The 17,281-nt window shown below is 51.4% G+C and overlaps 1 protein-coding gene across 12 annotated transcripts in view; it reads left to right on the plus strand.

The window, feature by feature from the left end:
* Positions 1 to 17,281, plus strand: part of ZNF536 (zinc finger protein 536) — an 809,539-nt gene that overhangs the window by 354,189 nt on the left and 438,069 nt on the right. The window lies entirely within an intron of this gene.

The raw sequence follows: 17,281 nt of genomic DNA on the forward strand, positions 1-17,281 counted from the left end.
ATGTCACTGTAAAAGGAAGCGCGGAGAACCTTCTAAAGAGTCCTCCAGGCATCATGAAGACAAACAGATGGTTGGTAATTTACTGTGCAATGAGTAGTCTCCGACCGACCGGTGCGGGAGTCTGTCCAATGTTACAGGATCTATACTATGGATTGTACAGCGGCTGCTCCTGATCACTGCCCCTCTGTAAAAGGGGGAACAGGCCTTTTACTAATACTGTAATCATCCTGCAGACCTAACGAGAGAGGAAATCAAGAAATAACACAATAACCTGTTACTATTAGCAACATTGATTTCTGCAATCAGGCATTTAGTCTGGAAAATAAGAGCGTTGGAGATATCTCAAGGCAAAGCGTGACCGGCGATGAGGGGCAGAAGCGGCAACACGGAGGGAAGCGGGAAGCGGTCTGATAGGGGAGATCCATAACGAGTGCACTGCAAAAGTCAGAACCGACGGAGGCATCTATCTAAATATCTAGTATCTATCATCTATCATTATCTATATAGTATCTTATAGTATCTATCATTATCTATATAGTATATATTTATCATTACCTATAATCTATCATCTATCTAATATCTATCTATCATTATCTATATAGTATCTATCATTATCTATCATCTATAATTATCTATCTAGTCTCTATCTATCATGTATCATATATCTAGCTATAATCTATCATTATCTATCTATCATTATCTATCTAATATCCATCTATCATTATTTATATATTATCTTACTATCTATCTATCTAATATCTATATACACTGCTCAAAAAATAAAGGGAACACTCATATAACAAAAAAACACACTACAGGCTGATCCAACTTTGATGTAATGTCCTTAACACAAGTCAAAACGAGGCTGAGTATTGTGTGTGGCCTCCACGTGCCTGTATGACCTCCCTACAATGCCTGGGCATGCTCCTGATGAGGCTGACTATTGTGTGTGGCCTCCACGTGCCTGTATGACCTCCCTACAACGCCTGGGCATGCTCCTGATGAGGCTGAGTATTGTGTGTGGCCTCCACGTGCCTGTTTGACCTCCCTACAACGCCTGGGCATGCTCCTGATTAGGCTGAGTATTGTGTGTGGCCTCCACGTGCCTGTATGACCTCCCTACAACGCCTGGGCATGCTCCTGATGAGGCTGAGTATTGTGTGTGGCCTCCACGTGCCTGTATGACCTCCCTACAACGCCTGGACATGCTCCTGATGAGGCTGAGTATTGTGTGTGGCCTCCACGTGCCTGTATGACCTCCCTGCAACGCCTGGGCATGCTCCCGATGAGGCTGAGTATTGTGTGTGGCCTCCACGTGCCTGTATGACCTCCCTACAACGCCTGGGCATGCTCCTGATGAGGCTGAGTATTGTGTGTGGCCTCCACATGCCTGTATGACCTCCCTACAACACCTGGACATGCTCCTGATGAGGCTGAGTATTGTGTGTGGCCTCCACGTGCCTGTATGACCTCCCTACAACGCCTGGGCATGCTCCTGATGAGGCTGATTATTGTGTGTGGCCTCCACGTGCCTGTATGACCTCCCTACAACGCCTGGGCATGCTCCTGATGAGGCTGAGTATTGTGTGTGGCCTCCACATGCCTGTATGACCTCCCTACAACGCCTGGGCATGCTCCTGATGAGGCTGAGTATTGTATGTGGCCTTCACGTGCCTGTATGACCTCCCTACAACGCCTGGGCATGCTCCTGATGAGGCTGAGTATTGTGTGTGGCCTCCACGTGCCTGTATGACCCCCCCCTACAACGCCTGGGCATGCTCCTGATGAGGCTGAGTATTGTGTGTGACCTTCACGTGCCTGTATGACCTCCCTACAACGCCTGGGCATGCTCCTGATGAGGCTGAGTATTGTGTGTGGCCTCCACGTGCCTGTATGACCTCCCTACAATGCCTGGGCATGCTCCTGATGAGGCTCAGTATTGTGTGTGGCCTCCACGTGCCTGTATGACCTCCCCCTACAACGCCTGGGCATGCTCCTGATGAGGCTGAGTATTGTGTGTGGCCTCCACGTGCCTGTATGACCTCCCTACAATGCCTGGGCATGCTCCTGATGAGGCTGACTATTGTGTGTGGCCTCCACGTGCCTGTATGACCTCCCTACAACGCCTGGGCATGCTCCTGATGAGGCTGAGTATTGTGTGTGGCCTCCACGTGCCTGTATGACCTCCCTACAACGCCTGGGCATGCTCCTGATTAGGCTGAGTATTGTGTGTGGCCTCCACGTGCCTGTATGACCTCCCTACAACGCCTGGGCATGCTCCTGATGAGGCTGAGTATTGTGTGTGGCCTCCACGTGCCTGTATGACCTCCCTACAACGCCTGGACATGCTCCTGATGAGGCTGAGTATTGTGTGTGGCCTCCACGTGCCTGTATGACCTCCCTGCAACGCCTGGGCATGCTCCCGATGAGGCTGAGTATTGTGTGTGGCCTCCACGTGCCTGTATGACCTCCCTACAACGCCTGGGCATGCTCCTGATGAGGCTGAGTATTGTGTGTGGCCTCCACATGCCTGTATGACCTCCCTACAACGCCTGGGCATGCTCCTGATGAGGCTGAGTATTGTGTGTGGCCTCCACATGCCTGTATGACCTCCCTACAACGCCTGGGCATGCTCCTGATGAGGCTGAGTATTGTGTGTGGCCTTCACGTGCCTGTATGACCTCCCTACAACGCCTGGGCATGCTCCTGATGAGGCTGAGTATTGTGTGTGGCCTCCACGTGCCTGTATGACCCCCCCCTACAACGCCTGGGCATGCTCCTGATGAGGCTGAGTATTGTGTGTGGCCTTCACGTGCCTGTATGACCTCCCTACAACACCTGGGCATGCTCCTGATGAGGCTGAGTATTGTGTGTGGCCTCCACGTGCCTGTATGACCTCCCTACAATGCCTGGGCATGCTCCTGATGAGGCTCAGTATTGTGTGTGGCCTCCACGTGCCTGTATGACCTCCCCCTACAACGCCTGGGCATGCTCCTGATGAGGCTGAGTATTGTGTGTGGCCTCCACGTGCCTGTATGACCTCCCTACAATGCCTGGGCATGCTCCTGATGAGGCTCAGTATTGTGTGTGGCCTCCATGTGCCTGTATGACCTCCCTGCAACGCCTGGGCATGCTCCTGATGAGGTTCAGTATTGTGTGTGGCCTCCACGTGCCTGTATGACCTCCCTACAACGCCTGGGCATGCTCCTGAAGAGGCTCAGTATTGTGTGTGGCCTCCACGTGCCTGTATGACCTCCCTACAACGCCTGGGCATGCTCCTGATGAGGCTGAGTATTGTGTGTGGCCTCCACGTGCCTGTATGACCTCCCTACAACGCCTGGGCATGCTCCTGATGAGGCTGAGTATTGTGTGTGGCCTCCACATGCCTGTATGACCTCCCTACAACGCCTGGGCATGCTCCTGATGAGGCTGAGTATTGTGTGTGGCCTTCACGTGCCTGTATGACCTCCCTACAACGCGTGGGCATGCTCCTGATGAGGCTGAGTATTGTGTGTGGCCTCCACGTGCCTGTATGACCTCCCTACAACGCCTGGGCATGCTCCTGATGAGGCTGAGTATTGTGTGTGGCCTCCACGTGCCTGTATGACCTCCCTACAACGCCTGGGCATGCTCCTGATGAGGCTGAGTATTGTGTGTGGCCTCCACATGCCTGTATGACCTCCCTACAACGCCTGGGCATGCTCCTGATGAGGCTGAGTATTGTGTGTGGCCTTCACGTGCCTGTATGACCTCCCTACAACGCCTGGGCATGCTTCTGATGAGGCTGAGTATTGTGTGTGGCCTCCACGTGCCTGTATGACCTCCCTACAACGCCTGGGCATGCTCCTGATGAGGCTGAGTATTGTGTGTGGCCTCCACGTGCCTGTATGACCTCCCTACAACGCCTGGGCATGCTCTTGATGAGGCTGAGTATTGTGTGTGGCCTTCACGTGCCTGTATGACCTCCCTACAACGCCTGGGCATGCTCCTGATGAGGCTGAGTATTGTGTGTGACCTCCACGTGCCTGTATGACCTCCCTACAATGCCTGGGCATGCTCCTGATGAGGCTCAGTATTGTGTGTGGCCTCCATGTGCCTGTATGACCTCCCTACAACGCCTGGGCATGCTCCTGATGAGGCTGAGTATTGTGTGTGGCCTCCACCTGCCTGTATGAACTCCCTACAACGCCTGGGCATGCTCCTGATGAGGCTGAGTATTGTGTGTGGCCTCCATGTGCCTGTATGACCTCCCTACAATGCATGGGCATGCTCCTGATGAGGCTCAGTATTGTGTGTGGCCTCCACCTGCCTGTATGACCTCCCTGCAACGCCTGGGCATGCTCCTGATGAGGTTCAGTATTGTGTGTGGCCTCCACGTGCCTGTATGACCTCCCTACAACGCCTGGGCATGCTCCTGATGAGGCTCAGTATTGTGTGTGGCCTCCACGTGCCTGTATGACCTCCCTACAACGCCTGGGCATGCTCCTGATGAGGCTGAGTATTGTGCGTGGCCTCCACGTGCCTGTATGACCTCCCTACAACGCCTGGGCATGCTCCTGATGAGGCTGAGTATTGTGTGGCCTCCACGTGCCTATATGACCTCCCTACAACGCCTGGGCATGCTCCTGATGAGGCTGAGTATTGTGTGTGGCCTCCACTTGCCTGTATGACCTCCCTACAATGCCTGGGCATGCTCCTGATGAGGCTCAGTATTGTGTGTGGCCTCCACGTGCCTGTATGACCTACCTACAACGCCTGGGCATGCTCCTGATGAGGCTGAGTATTGTGTGTGGCCTCCACCTGCCTGTATGACCTCCCTACAACGCCTGGGCATGCTCCTGATGAGGCTCAGTATTGTGTGTGGCCTCCATGTGCCTGTATGACCTCCCTACAACGCCTGGGCATGCTCCTGATGAGGTTGCGGATGGTCTCCTGTGGGATCTCCTCCCAGACCTGGACTAAAGCATCCGCCAGCTCCTGGACAGTCTGTGGTGCAACGTGACGTTGGTGGATGGAGCGAGACATGATGTCCCAGATGTGCTCAATCGGATTCAGGTCTGGGGAACGGGCGGCCAGTCCATAGCTTCAATGCCTTCATCTTGCAGGAACTGCTGACACACTCCAGCCACATGAGGTCTGGCATTGTCCTGCATTAGGAGGAACCCAGGGCCAACCGCACCAGCATATGGTCTCACAAGGGGTCTGAGGATCTCATCTCGGTACCTAATGGCAGTCAGGCTACCTCTGGCGAGCACATGGAGAGCTGTGCGGCCCTCCAAAGAAATGCCACCCTACACCATTACTGACCCACTGCCAAACCGGTCATGCTGGAGGATGTTGCAGGCAGCAGATCGCTCTCCACGGCGTCTCCAGACTCTGTCACATCTGTCACATGTGCTCAGTGTGAACCTGCTTTCATCTGTGAAGAGCACAGGGTGCCAGTGGAGACTTTGCCAATCCTGGTGTTCTATGGCAAATGCAAAAGTGTCCTGCACGGTGTTGGGCTGTGAGCACAACCCCCATCTGTGGATGTCAGGCCCTCATACCACCCTCACGGAGTCGGTTTCTAACCGTTTGTGCAGACACATGCACATTTGTGGCCTGCTAGAGTTCATTTTGCAGGGCTCTGGCAGTGCTCCTCCTGTTCCTCCTTGCACAAAGGCGGAGGTAGCGGTCCTGCTGCTGCGTTGTTGCCCTCCTACGGCCCCCTCCACATCTCCTGGTGTACTGGCCTGTCTCCTGGTAGCGCCTCCAACCTCTGGACACTATGCCGACAGACACAGCAAACCTTCTTGCCACAGCTCGCATTGATGTGCCATCCTGGATGAGCTGCACTACCTGAGCAACTTCTGTGGGTTGTAGAGTCCGTCTCATGCTACCATGAGTGTGAAAGCACAACTAACATTCAAATGTGACCAAAACATCAGCCAGAAAGTATTTGTACTGAGATGTGGTCTGTGGTCCCCACCTGCAGAACCACTCCTTTATTGAGGGTGTCTTGATGATTGCCAATAGTTTCCATCTATTGTCTATTCCATTTGCACATCACCATGTGAAGTTGATTGTCAGTCAGTGCTGCTTCCTAAGTGGACAGTTTGATTTCACAGAAGTTTGATTTCCTTGGAGTTATATTCTGTTGTTTAAGTGTTCCCTTTATTTTTTTGAGCAGTGTATTATCTCTCTATTTATCATTATCTATCTATCTATCTACACTGCCCAAAAAAATAAAGGGAACACTTAAACAACAGAATATAACTCCAAGGAAATCAAACTTCTGTGAAATCAAACTGTCCACTTAGGAAGCAGCACTGACTGACAATCAACTTCACATGGTGATGTGCAAATGGAATAGACAATAGATGGAAACTATTGGCAATCATCAAGACACCCTCAATAAAGGAGTGGTTCTGCAGGTGGGGACCACAGACCACATCTCAGTACAAATACTTTCTGGCTGATGTTTTGGTCACTTTTGAATGTTGGTTGTGCTTTCACACTCGTGGTAGCATGAGACGGACTCTACAACCCACAGAAGTTGCTCAGGTAGTGCAGTTCATCCAGGATGGCACATCAATGCGAGCTGTGGCAAGAAGGTTTGCTGTGTCTGTCAGCGTAGTGTCCAGAGGCTGGAGGTGCTACCAGGAGACAGGCCAGTACACCAGGAGATGTGGAGGGGGCCGTAGGAGGGCAACAACCCAGTAGCAGGACTGCTACCTCCGCTTTTGTGCAAGGAGGAACAGGAGGAGCACTGCCAGAGCCCTGCAAAATGACCTCCAGCATTCCACAAATGTGCATGTGTCTGCACAAACGGTTAGAAACCGACTCCGTGAGGGTGGTATGAGGGCCCGACGTCCACAGATGGGGGTTGTGCTCACAGCCCAACACCGTGCAGGACGCTTGGCATTTGCCACAGAACACCAGGATTGGTAAAGTCGCCACTGGCGCCCTGTGCTCTTCACAGATGAAAGCAGGTTCACACTGAGCACATGTGACAGACGTGACAGAGTCTGGAAACCCCGTGGAGAGCGATCTGCTGCCTGCAACATCCTTCAGCATGACCGGTTTGGCAGTGGGTCAGTAATGGTGTGGGGTGGCATTTCTTTGCAGGGCCGCACAGCCCTCCATGTGCTCGCCAGAGGTAGCCTGACTGCCATTAGGTACCGAGATGAGATCCTCAGACCCCTTGTGAGACCATATGCTGGTGCGGTTGGCCCTGGGTTCCTCCTAATGCAGGACAATGCCAGACCTCATGTGGCTGGAGTGTGTCAGCAGTTCCTGCAAGATGAAGGCATTGAAGCTATGGACTTGCCCGCCCGTTCCCCAGACCTGAATCCGATTGAGCACATCTGGGACATCATGTCTCGCTCCATCCACCAACGTCACGTTGCACCACAGACTGTCCAGGAGTTGGCGGATGCTTTAGTCCAGGTCTGGAAGGAGATCCCACAGGAGACCATCCGCAACCTCATCAGGAGCACGCCCAGGCGTTGTAGGGAGGTCATTCAGGCACGTGGAGGCCGCACACAATACTGAGCCTCATCAGGAGCATGCCCAGGCGTTGTAGGGAGGTCATACAGGCACGTGGAGGCCACACACAATACTCAGCCTCATCAGGAGCATGCCCAGGCATTGTAGGGAGGTCATACAGGCATGTGGAGGCCACACACAATACTCAGCCTCATCAGGAGCATGCCCAGGCGTTGTAGGGAGGTCATACAGGCACGTGGAGGCTACACACAATACTCAGCCTCATCAGGAGCATGCCCAGGCGTTGTAGGGAGGTCATACAGGCACGTGGAGGCCACACACAATACTCAGCCTCATCAGGAGCATGCACAGGCGTTGTAGGGAGGTCATACTGGCACGTGGAGGCCACACACAATACTCAGCCTCATCAGGAGCATGCCCAGGCGTTGTAGGGAGGTCATACAGGCACGTGGAGGCCACACACAATACAGAGCCTCATCAGGAGCATGCCCAGGCGTTGTAGGGAGGTCATACAGGCACGTGGAGGCCACATACAATACTGAGCCTCATCAGGAGCATGCCCAGGCGTTGTAGGGAGGTCATACAGGCACGTGGAGGCCACACACAATACTCAGCCTCATCAGGAGCATGCCCAGGCGTTGTAGGGAGGTCATACAGGCACGTGGAGGCCACACACAATACTCAACCTCATCAGGAGCATGCCCAGGCGTTGTAGGGAGGTCATACAGGCACGTGGAGGCCACACACAATACTCAACCTCATCAGGAGCATGCCCAGGCGTTGTAGGAAGGTCATACAGGCACGTGGAGGCCGCACACAATACTGAGACTCATCAGGAGCATGCCCAGGCGTTGTAGGGAGGTCATACAGGCACGTGGAGGCCACACACAATACTCAACCTCATCAGGAGCATGCCCAGGCGTTGTAGGGAGGTCATACAGGCACGTGGAGGCCACACACAATACTCAACCTCATCAGGAGCATGCCCAGGCGTTGTAGGGAGGTCATACAGGCACGTGGAGGCAACACACAATACTCAGCCTCATCAGGAGCATGCCCAGGTGTTGTAGGGAGGTCATACAGGCACGTGGAGGCCACACACAATACTCAGCCTCATCAGGAGCATGCCCAGGCATTGTAGGGAGGTCATACAGGCACGTGGAGGCCACACACAATACTGAGCCTCATCGGGAGCATGCCCAGGCGTTGTAGGGAGGTCATACAGGCACGTGGAGGCCACACACAATACTCAGCCTCATCAGGAGCATGCCCAGGCGTTGTAGGGAGGTCATACAGGCACGTGGAGGCCACACACAATACTCAGCCTCATCAGGAGCATGCCCAGGCGTTGTAGGGAGGTCATACTGGCACGTGGAGGCCACACACAATACTCAACCTCATCAGAAGCATGCCCAGGCGTTGTAGGGAGGTCATACAGGCACGTGGAGGCCACACACAATACTCAGCCTCATCAGGAGCATGCCCAGGCGTTGTAGGGAGGTCATACAGGCACGTGGAGGCCACACACAATACTCAGCCTCATCAGGAGCATGCCCAGGCGTTGTAGGGAGGTCATACAGGCACGTGGAGGCCACACACAATACTCAGCCTCATCAGGAGCATGCCCAGGCGTTGTAGGGAGGTCATACAGGCACGTGGAGGCCACACACAATACTCAGCCTCATCAGGAGCATGCCCAGGCGTTGTAGGGAGGTCATACAGGCACGTGGAGGCCACACACAATACTCAGCCTCATCAGGAGCATGCCCAGGCGTTGTAGGGAGGTCATACAGGCACGTGGAGGCCACACACAATACTCAGCCTCATCAGGAGCATGCCCAGGCGTTGTAGGGAGGTCATACAGGCACGTGGAGGCCGCACACAATACTGAGACTCATCAGGAGCATGCCCAGGCGTTGTAGGGAGGTCATACAGGCACGTGGAGGCCACACACAATACTCAACCTCATCAGGAGCATGCCCAGGCGTTGTAGGGAGGTCATACAGGCACGTGGAGGCCACACACAATACTCAACCTCATCAGGAGCATGCCCAGGCGTTGTAGGGAGGTCATACAGGCACGTGGAGGCAACACACAATACTCAGCCTCATCAGGAGCATGCCCAGGTGTTGTAGGGAGGTCATACAGGCACGTGGAGGCCACACACAATACTCAGCCTCATCAGGAGCATGCCCAGGCGTTGTAGGGAGGTCATACAGGCACGTGGAGGCCACACACAATACTGAGCCTCATCAGGAGCATGCCCAGGCGTTGTAGGGAGGTCATACAGGCACGTGGAGGCCACACACAATACTCAGCCTCATCAGGAGCATTCCCAGGAGTTGTAGGGAGGTCATACAGGCACGTGGAGGCCACACACAATACTCAGCCTCATCAGGAGCATGCCCAGGCGTTGTAGGGAGGTCATACTGGCACGTGGAGGCCACACACAATACTCAACCTCATCAGAAGCATGCCCAGGCGTTGTAGGGAGGTCATACAGGCACGTGGAGGCCACACACAATACTCAGCCTCATCAGGAGCATGCCCAGGCGTTGTAGGGAGGTCATACAGGCACGGGGAGGCCACACACAATACTGATCCTCATCAGGGGCATGCCCAGGCGTTGTAGGGAGGTCATACAGGCACGTGGAGGCCACACACAATACTCAGCCTCATCAGGAGCATGCCCAGGCGTTGTAGGGAGGTCATACAGGCACGTGGAGGCCACACACAATACTCAGCCTCATCAGGAGCATGCCCAGGCGTTGTAGGGAGGTCATACAGGCACGTGGAGGCCACACACAATACTCAACCTCATCAGGAGCATGCCCAGGCGTTGTAGGGAGGTCATACAGGCACGTGGAGGCCACACACAATACTCAGCCTCATCAGGAGCATGCCCAGGCGTTGTAGGGAGGTCATACAGGCACGTGGAGGCCGCACACAATACTGAGACTCATCAGGAGCATGCCCAGGCGTTGTAGGGAGGTCATACAGGCACGTGGAGGCCACACACAATACTCAACCTCATCAGGAGCATGCCCAGGCGTTGTAGGGAGGTCATACAGGCACGTGGAGGCCACACACAATACTCAACCTCATCAGGAGCATGCCCAGGCGTTGTAGGGAGGTCATACAGGCACGTGGAGGCAACACACAATACTCAGCCTCATCAGGAGCATGCCCAGGTGTTGTAGGGAGGTCATACAGGCACGTGGAGGCCACACACAATACTCAGCCTCATCAGGAGCATGCCCAGGCGTTGTAGGGAGGTCATACAGGCACGTGGAGGCCACACACAATACTGAGCCTCATCAGGAGCATGCCCAGGCGTTGTAGGGAGGTCATACAGGCACGTGGAGGCCACACACAATACTCAGCCTCATCAGGAGCATTCCCAGGCGTTGTAGGGAGGTCATACAGGCACGTGGAGGCCACACACAATACTCAGCCTCATCAGGAGCATGCCCAGGCGTTGTAGGGAGGTCATACTGGCACGTGGAGGCCACACACAATACTCAACCTCATCAGAAGCATGCCCAGGCGTTGTAGGGAGGTCATACAGGCACGTGGAGGCCACACACAATACTCAGCCTCATCAGGAGCATGCCCAGGCGTTGTAGGGAGGTCATACAGGCACGGGGAGGCCACACACAATACTGATCCTCATCAGGGGCATGCCCAGGCGTTGTAGGGAGGTCATACAGGCACGTGGAGGCCACACACAATACTCAGCCTCATCAGGAGCATGCCCAGGCGTTGTAGGGAGGTCATACAGGCACGTGGAGGCCACACACAATACTCAGCCTCATCAGGAGCATGCCCAGGCGTTGTAGGGAGGTCATACTGGCACGTGGAGGCCACACACAATACTGAGACTCATTTTTGACTTGTTTTAAGAACATTACATCACAGTTGGATCAGCCTGTAGTGTGTTTTTCCACTTTAATTTTGGGGGTGACTCCAAATCCAGGCCTCCATTGGTTAATAAATGTGATTTCCATTGATGATTTTTGTGTGATTTTGTTGTCAGCACATTCAACTTTGTACAGAACAAAGTATTCAATGAGAAGATTTCATTCATTCAGATCTAGGATGGGGTATTTCAGCGTTCCCTTTATTTTTTTGAGCAGTGTATGTCTCCGCATTAGAGGGATTGGTCTTTGGTTGGTCCCTACAGACCTCAGCGATCGCTGTGTTAATAGATATCTATGACTTGTAGTAAAATATATTAGAAATAATCCCCGTAGAAGAAGATGTAGAGGTGATCGGCAGTGTGACGGTGTCCTGCCAGGAGTGGAGGTGCGCGGATGCTGAGCGTCACCGCTTACGATATTGTCACATATTACAAGTCTATTTTCCGTGCAGCTTTTTCTGTTCCTATATATAACATACGTGTATCCCACCATGGGAACATATGCTTCAGTGACCCCCAGTTCTGCACCATATGCAGAGCGATATTCTTTACACTTTATTACATAACGTATACATTGCTATTTATATGAGAGCAGACAGAAAACCGACAGATGCAGAACGTCACAGCGAAGGATCAAACACAACACGAAAAGTACCAGCGTCCCCAGAATGCTGACGGCTGCTCCTATAGATCAGGAAGGGGGGGTCACTGTGAGACCCTCGGCATAGGTCTTACATCTGGAGATTTCACTCCTTCCCATGTGACCTCAGAGAAATTAGAGATGGATCATCTCAAACAGATCTATAAAGGGCGTCATGGCGGGGTCGGGTCAAGTCCTCCCCGCCACCTGCAATACTGGAGTCCTGAATAATGGATGTGTCCACATTTCTAGGACGGGCCGACGTCATAGGGCAGGTTCACACATTGCTGAAGGCTGCGAAGCCACAATGCAAAAAAACAAAAGCAAAGAAGATGCTGCAAAAAACACCAGAAAATATACTACATGAAATGGGGCCACTGCTTATAGAAACTATGATCTGGCCAACAAGCAAAGTGGGGTCCCCCAATACTATTTTAGCAGCTATTCTCATAATTGTAGTGTACATAATACCGCCATATGGTACCATAAACTGCACAATGTCATATATGGTCCACATAATACGGCCATATAGCGCCAAGATAATGCTGTATGTAGCTTTGGTAATACAACTCTATATTGCCAACACAATGCCAAGTTCGATCTTATTATATGGTACCAAGATAATATCATATATCATAAATATAATATGGCCATGATAATGCTATATGTAGTCTACATAATACTGCCATAAAGCGCTAAGAAAAAGCCTCTGTACTGTGTCTCCTGGTGGTCTTCTGATCTGACAGACTAGTAAAGGCTGCAGACGATCAATGGTTGCTGATTGACTGCAGCAGCCAAATGACCACTAAGGGACATAGCTCAGAGATTGGAGGAACAGCACTGATCCAGGCGGTAAGCATAGAGTATACCTTTATGCAGGGGAGCTATTGATAAGGGGCTGTCCAGTAGTGGACAACCCCTTTAAAGAACTTGCATAATGCTGCCACATAGTACCCACATAATTCTACCAATTTCCCTATGAATTTTTATTATTATTATTATTTATTATTATAGCGCCATTTATTCCATGGCGCTTTACATGTGAAAAAGGGGTATAATACAAGAACAATTACAATAATCTTGAACACAATGTGACGGCGACTGGTACAGGAGGAGCGAGGACCCTGCTCGCGAGGGCTCACAATCTACAAGGGATGGGTGAGGATACAGTAGGTGAGGGTAGAGCTGTACACCGCGACATAGTACTGGGTAGTTTTAGTTGACTCTTGGGATTTCCATTGTTGAAAAGTTTACCTCCCCCTAAAACCAGCCCAGAGGGTCTCCTTTGTCTTAGATTTATGTTTGTGGTCACCAGAGATTTGCCCAAATTACGCAAGAAGATACGGTAGAAAGCGTGAACCCATGATGCAATGAGCAATAGAAAACCTGCTGCTTATCAGGAGTCAATAGAGCTGTCAGTTCTGGAAGTAACGGCTCGGCACACTCGCGGCTCCAATTCACCACTACGGACGTCCACTTCCAAGTCAGGGTCCTCATTGGATCTTCAGTCCTTGAACTGCAACGGTCATCTATGGGGCTTGGGCGAACAAGGGCTGGGTCCCGGGTCTTGAGCGGCGCAGACTGGTTCTCGGACCTTGTCTAGCTCAGATCTGGACCTTCACGGACCTTGACTGACGTTGTCTGGACCTTGCTCACGGGCACATTTGCAGGTTTAGGCCTCGTAGCTCCTTCGAGAATCTCGGCCTCTTGGCTCCTTCCGGAATCTCGGCCTCAGCCTCCTGTTCATTTCACCAGTTGGCACCAATCTGCTTCCCACCTTCCTGTTCTGGTCTTTTATATCGGGAACTGTGTCATCAAGGCCACATGACCCTGTTCTCCGTCTAGGCTCTTCCTGCCTGAATCTCTTCCTCTTACTGTTAGTTCCGCAGGCGTCTGATTGGGCAGAAGATTGCAGTCTCCGGCCACAAATGCCCCATAGCACTGGGGAATCTCATCATTTGCAGTGTAGCGCCCCGAGGGTTCGGTCGCTACAGAGGTATTGCATCTCACCCAGAGGTGTGATATCTCACTTCCAAGTAAGGATGGAGTGTGGCTCAGGACCCCAACACCCACATGCACTACACCACATTTCCGGGGGGCAGGGCGACAATGCTCCCAAGAGTGAGCACAACAGTCCCTGTCCCTGGCTGGAGTGGGGGAAGGGAACACCTAGAAAGGGGGAACCCGGTAGTGTGTGGGTGGGGAGAGTAGATTCTGGGTGCACTGAAAAGTAGGAGTATATAAGGTGGGCACCATCTTGGAGTCAGAGTAGAAAAAGAGTGGTGAGAGAGCAGAAGGCTGGAGCAGCGGCTCTGCACGGGCTCTGCTCCGCAGGCAGGCTAGCCTTAAGGCCTGAGCCTGGAGGAGAAGAAAGGAAAGGAGGGGAACGGAGGAGGCTCCAGGAGTGGAGTGAAGGGACCCCAGGGGTGCGGACCGGCCAGTCGCCACCGTACGCCCGCCGCTACCAGAGTAGGGGGGTCAGGCCAAGAAAGGGAACCGGATCCCTCATCTAGTGGAGGAGAGCAACTACCCTCAGCTAGTAACCGGAGGCCGTGGCATTGCACGTGTTACGGCCCCTCACTACACCCATTAGGAAGGCACCATATAGGACCCAGGGAAACGGAACATACGTTTGCCCGCCAAGGCCCGAGGCAGCTGGACAGAAACGTGGTCAATTGTGGGGTACGACAGGCCAGAGAAAGGACACACGAAGGGAGTTGGCCGAGCCCCTCACCTGGTGAGCACAGTACGACGTGGGCAGCCATTACCTGCAGAAGTGGCTTGGAGTGTAAAACTGTGAGTAAAGACCCTGGACTGTATCACTGGACTCTGAGTCATTACTGTTGCTCCCGCGCACCATCACCCCCACCATCTGCACTCACTGCCCTGAGGCTATACTCCTCCCGTGGGGAGTTATACTACCCTCTCCTGCGCACACAACACCAGCCTCAGCGGTCTGCCCCGCAGCGGCGGTTCTCAGTGACCACAATCCACGGGTGGCGTAGTCGAACATTTAAACATTAAAAATCAAATAAACAGATCCGCCACTGGTTTGACCACCCTGAGCCACGGAACCGGGTCGCCGCCACGAAGTCTACAAGCCCCCAGCATTACACAGAGACCCAGCTCCGGGTATTACCCCACACACGGCCCAGGGGGCGCGTCAGCAGCACACCCTCTTACAGAGCGAGTGCGGAGAGCAGCCATTAGGACGTCAGAAGCACTTGCTTTCCATTATAGAAAACGCTCACTCATTGTTCTCTGCCATTATTACTATTATTATTCTCAGTAGGACCAAGTTCAAAAAGTTCTTACAAATTTGTACCTTCCTCGAGTCTCGTGAAAAGTTCCCCACTCATAATATTGACTGTGTAAGTGCAGTACTGGGACCTTGTTAATTTCGGCGGACAGCGCTGTACTCTCCACTTTGTCTCCCAAGTTCATTTTCCTAGTAAATATTGATGATTCTCCGTGTCGGCTCTTTGGATATAAATTTGACTTTAACGACTAATTTTCCGAAACGGCATTTTTTTTTATGCTAGAACTGCGCCTTTTTAAGTGTGTAATCTACAGCATTAATTAAACGCGACAATAAAACATATCCGGCTAAAATGAAATAGCAGGAATTAGTAAAAACCCCCAAACAAAATTCAACTCAACTTCTGAAGGACTTCTTAAGAAGCCGCCCGTCGGTATCACTTCTTTTACTTTGTGTTTCTTCAGAAAGCCGGGTCACAAGGGCCTGAGAAACTATGTTTTTTAAGAAAACCTAAGCAATGAAATTCCTTTCCTTAACTAGTGCTCTTAACATGATAGCAGCAGAATAAGTTCATCATAAACCCTTCGCTTTTCCCGGCTTCTCCAAGTGATCTCCAGAGTAAGTCTCATTATAAGAGTCTTTTGTTACCTGATGTAATTCTTTGTAAAGCAGCATTACAAGACTGAAGGCCCCAGACGAGGGAGGGGGAGGCGGGTTATATATAAGTAACCGGCACAGTCTGGGAACCCTAAGCGTTACATCCTAAATATGACAGTCCCATCAAATTTTTTCACCGGATTGTGTGATTTTTTTTTCCATCAAATGTTTTCACCGGATTGTGTGAGTTTTTTTCTATCAAATGTTTTCACCGGATTGTGTGAGTTTTTTTCTATCAAATGTTTTCACCGGATTGTGTGAGTTTTTTTCTATCAAATGTTTTCACCGGATTGTGTGAGTTTTTTTCTATCAAATGTTTTCACCGGATTGTGTGAGTTTTTTTCTATCAAATGTTTTCACCGGATTGTGTGAGTTTTTTTTTCCATCAAATGTTTTCACCGGATTGTGTAAGTTTTTTTTTTTTTCCTTTTCATAGATGTGAAAATGCCAGAGAGCCTATTGAGTAGATACAATCCTTTAAGTTCTGAGCAAGGGGTGGAACCAAAATATAAGGAGGACACATCAATGTCTTAAAGGATTATTCCAATCTTAATAGATGGATGTTATCGGATAGTGCATGTAAAAACGAGCATTTTTGCAATTTGCTGCTTATTAAAATTTGCAGCCGTCCTTGAGTTTTTAACACTTTTCTTTATAGCTCGTTGCCTTGGAGACCGACCACCGCTGCTGTCTATCCTGTAAGCACTGCACTAATGCTGACACGGATTAGGATTTAACTGTGAGCTCCGCAGATCCTGGCCAGCTTCAAAAATAGTGCAATAGAAAAGAGTCTGTAAGTTCTGCACATGTTCTGCTGTCTAGCAGCAGTGGTCGGTCTCCAAGACAACAAGCGGTAAATAGGAGAAAAGTGTTAATAGCTCAAGAACGGCTGCAAATTTTAATAAGCAGCAAATTGAAAAAGTGCTCGTTTTTGCATGCCCTATCTGATAATATCCATATATTAAGATTGGAATAAACCTTTAAGACATTGATTTGTCCTCCTTATATTTTGGTTCCACTCCTTGCTCAGAACTTAACATTACATGCACTACTAACCGAATAAATGAGAAAAACACTTGTTCGTCGGGTGAAATGATCTTTTGGTTTGCACAAAAGATCATTATTCTTGGCAGCACATTGTCCGGAGTAAAGAGGACCTGAATAATGGCAGCCTCTACGTACTGAAGGATCTATTTCGCAACTAAAGAAGGGTCGGCTGCTGACCGGCAAAGATGTTTCTGGTCCTCTGTAAATGGTCCTTTATACATTCCTGTGCCTGCTGCAGCTAAACCTGGACAGACTCTTTAAATACTTTCAT

This window comes from Phyllobates terribilis, unplaced genomic scaffold (genome assembly GCF_046119375.1).
Source record: "Phyllobates terribilis strain yellow unplaced genomic scaffold, ASM4611937v1 Scaffold_14__1_contigs__length_39327217, whole genome shotgun sequence".
NCBI classification, from domain to species: Eukaryota; Metazoa; Chordata; class Amphibia; order Anura; family Dendrobatidae; genus Phyllobates; species Phyllobates terribilis.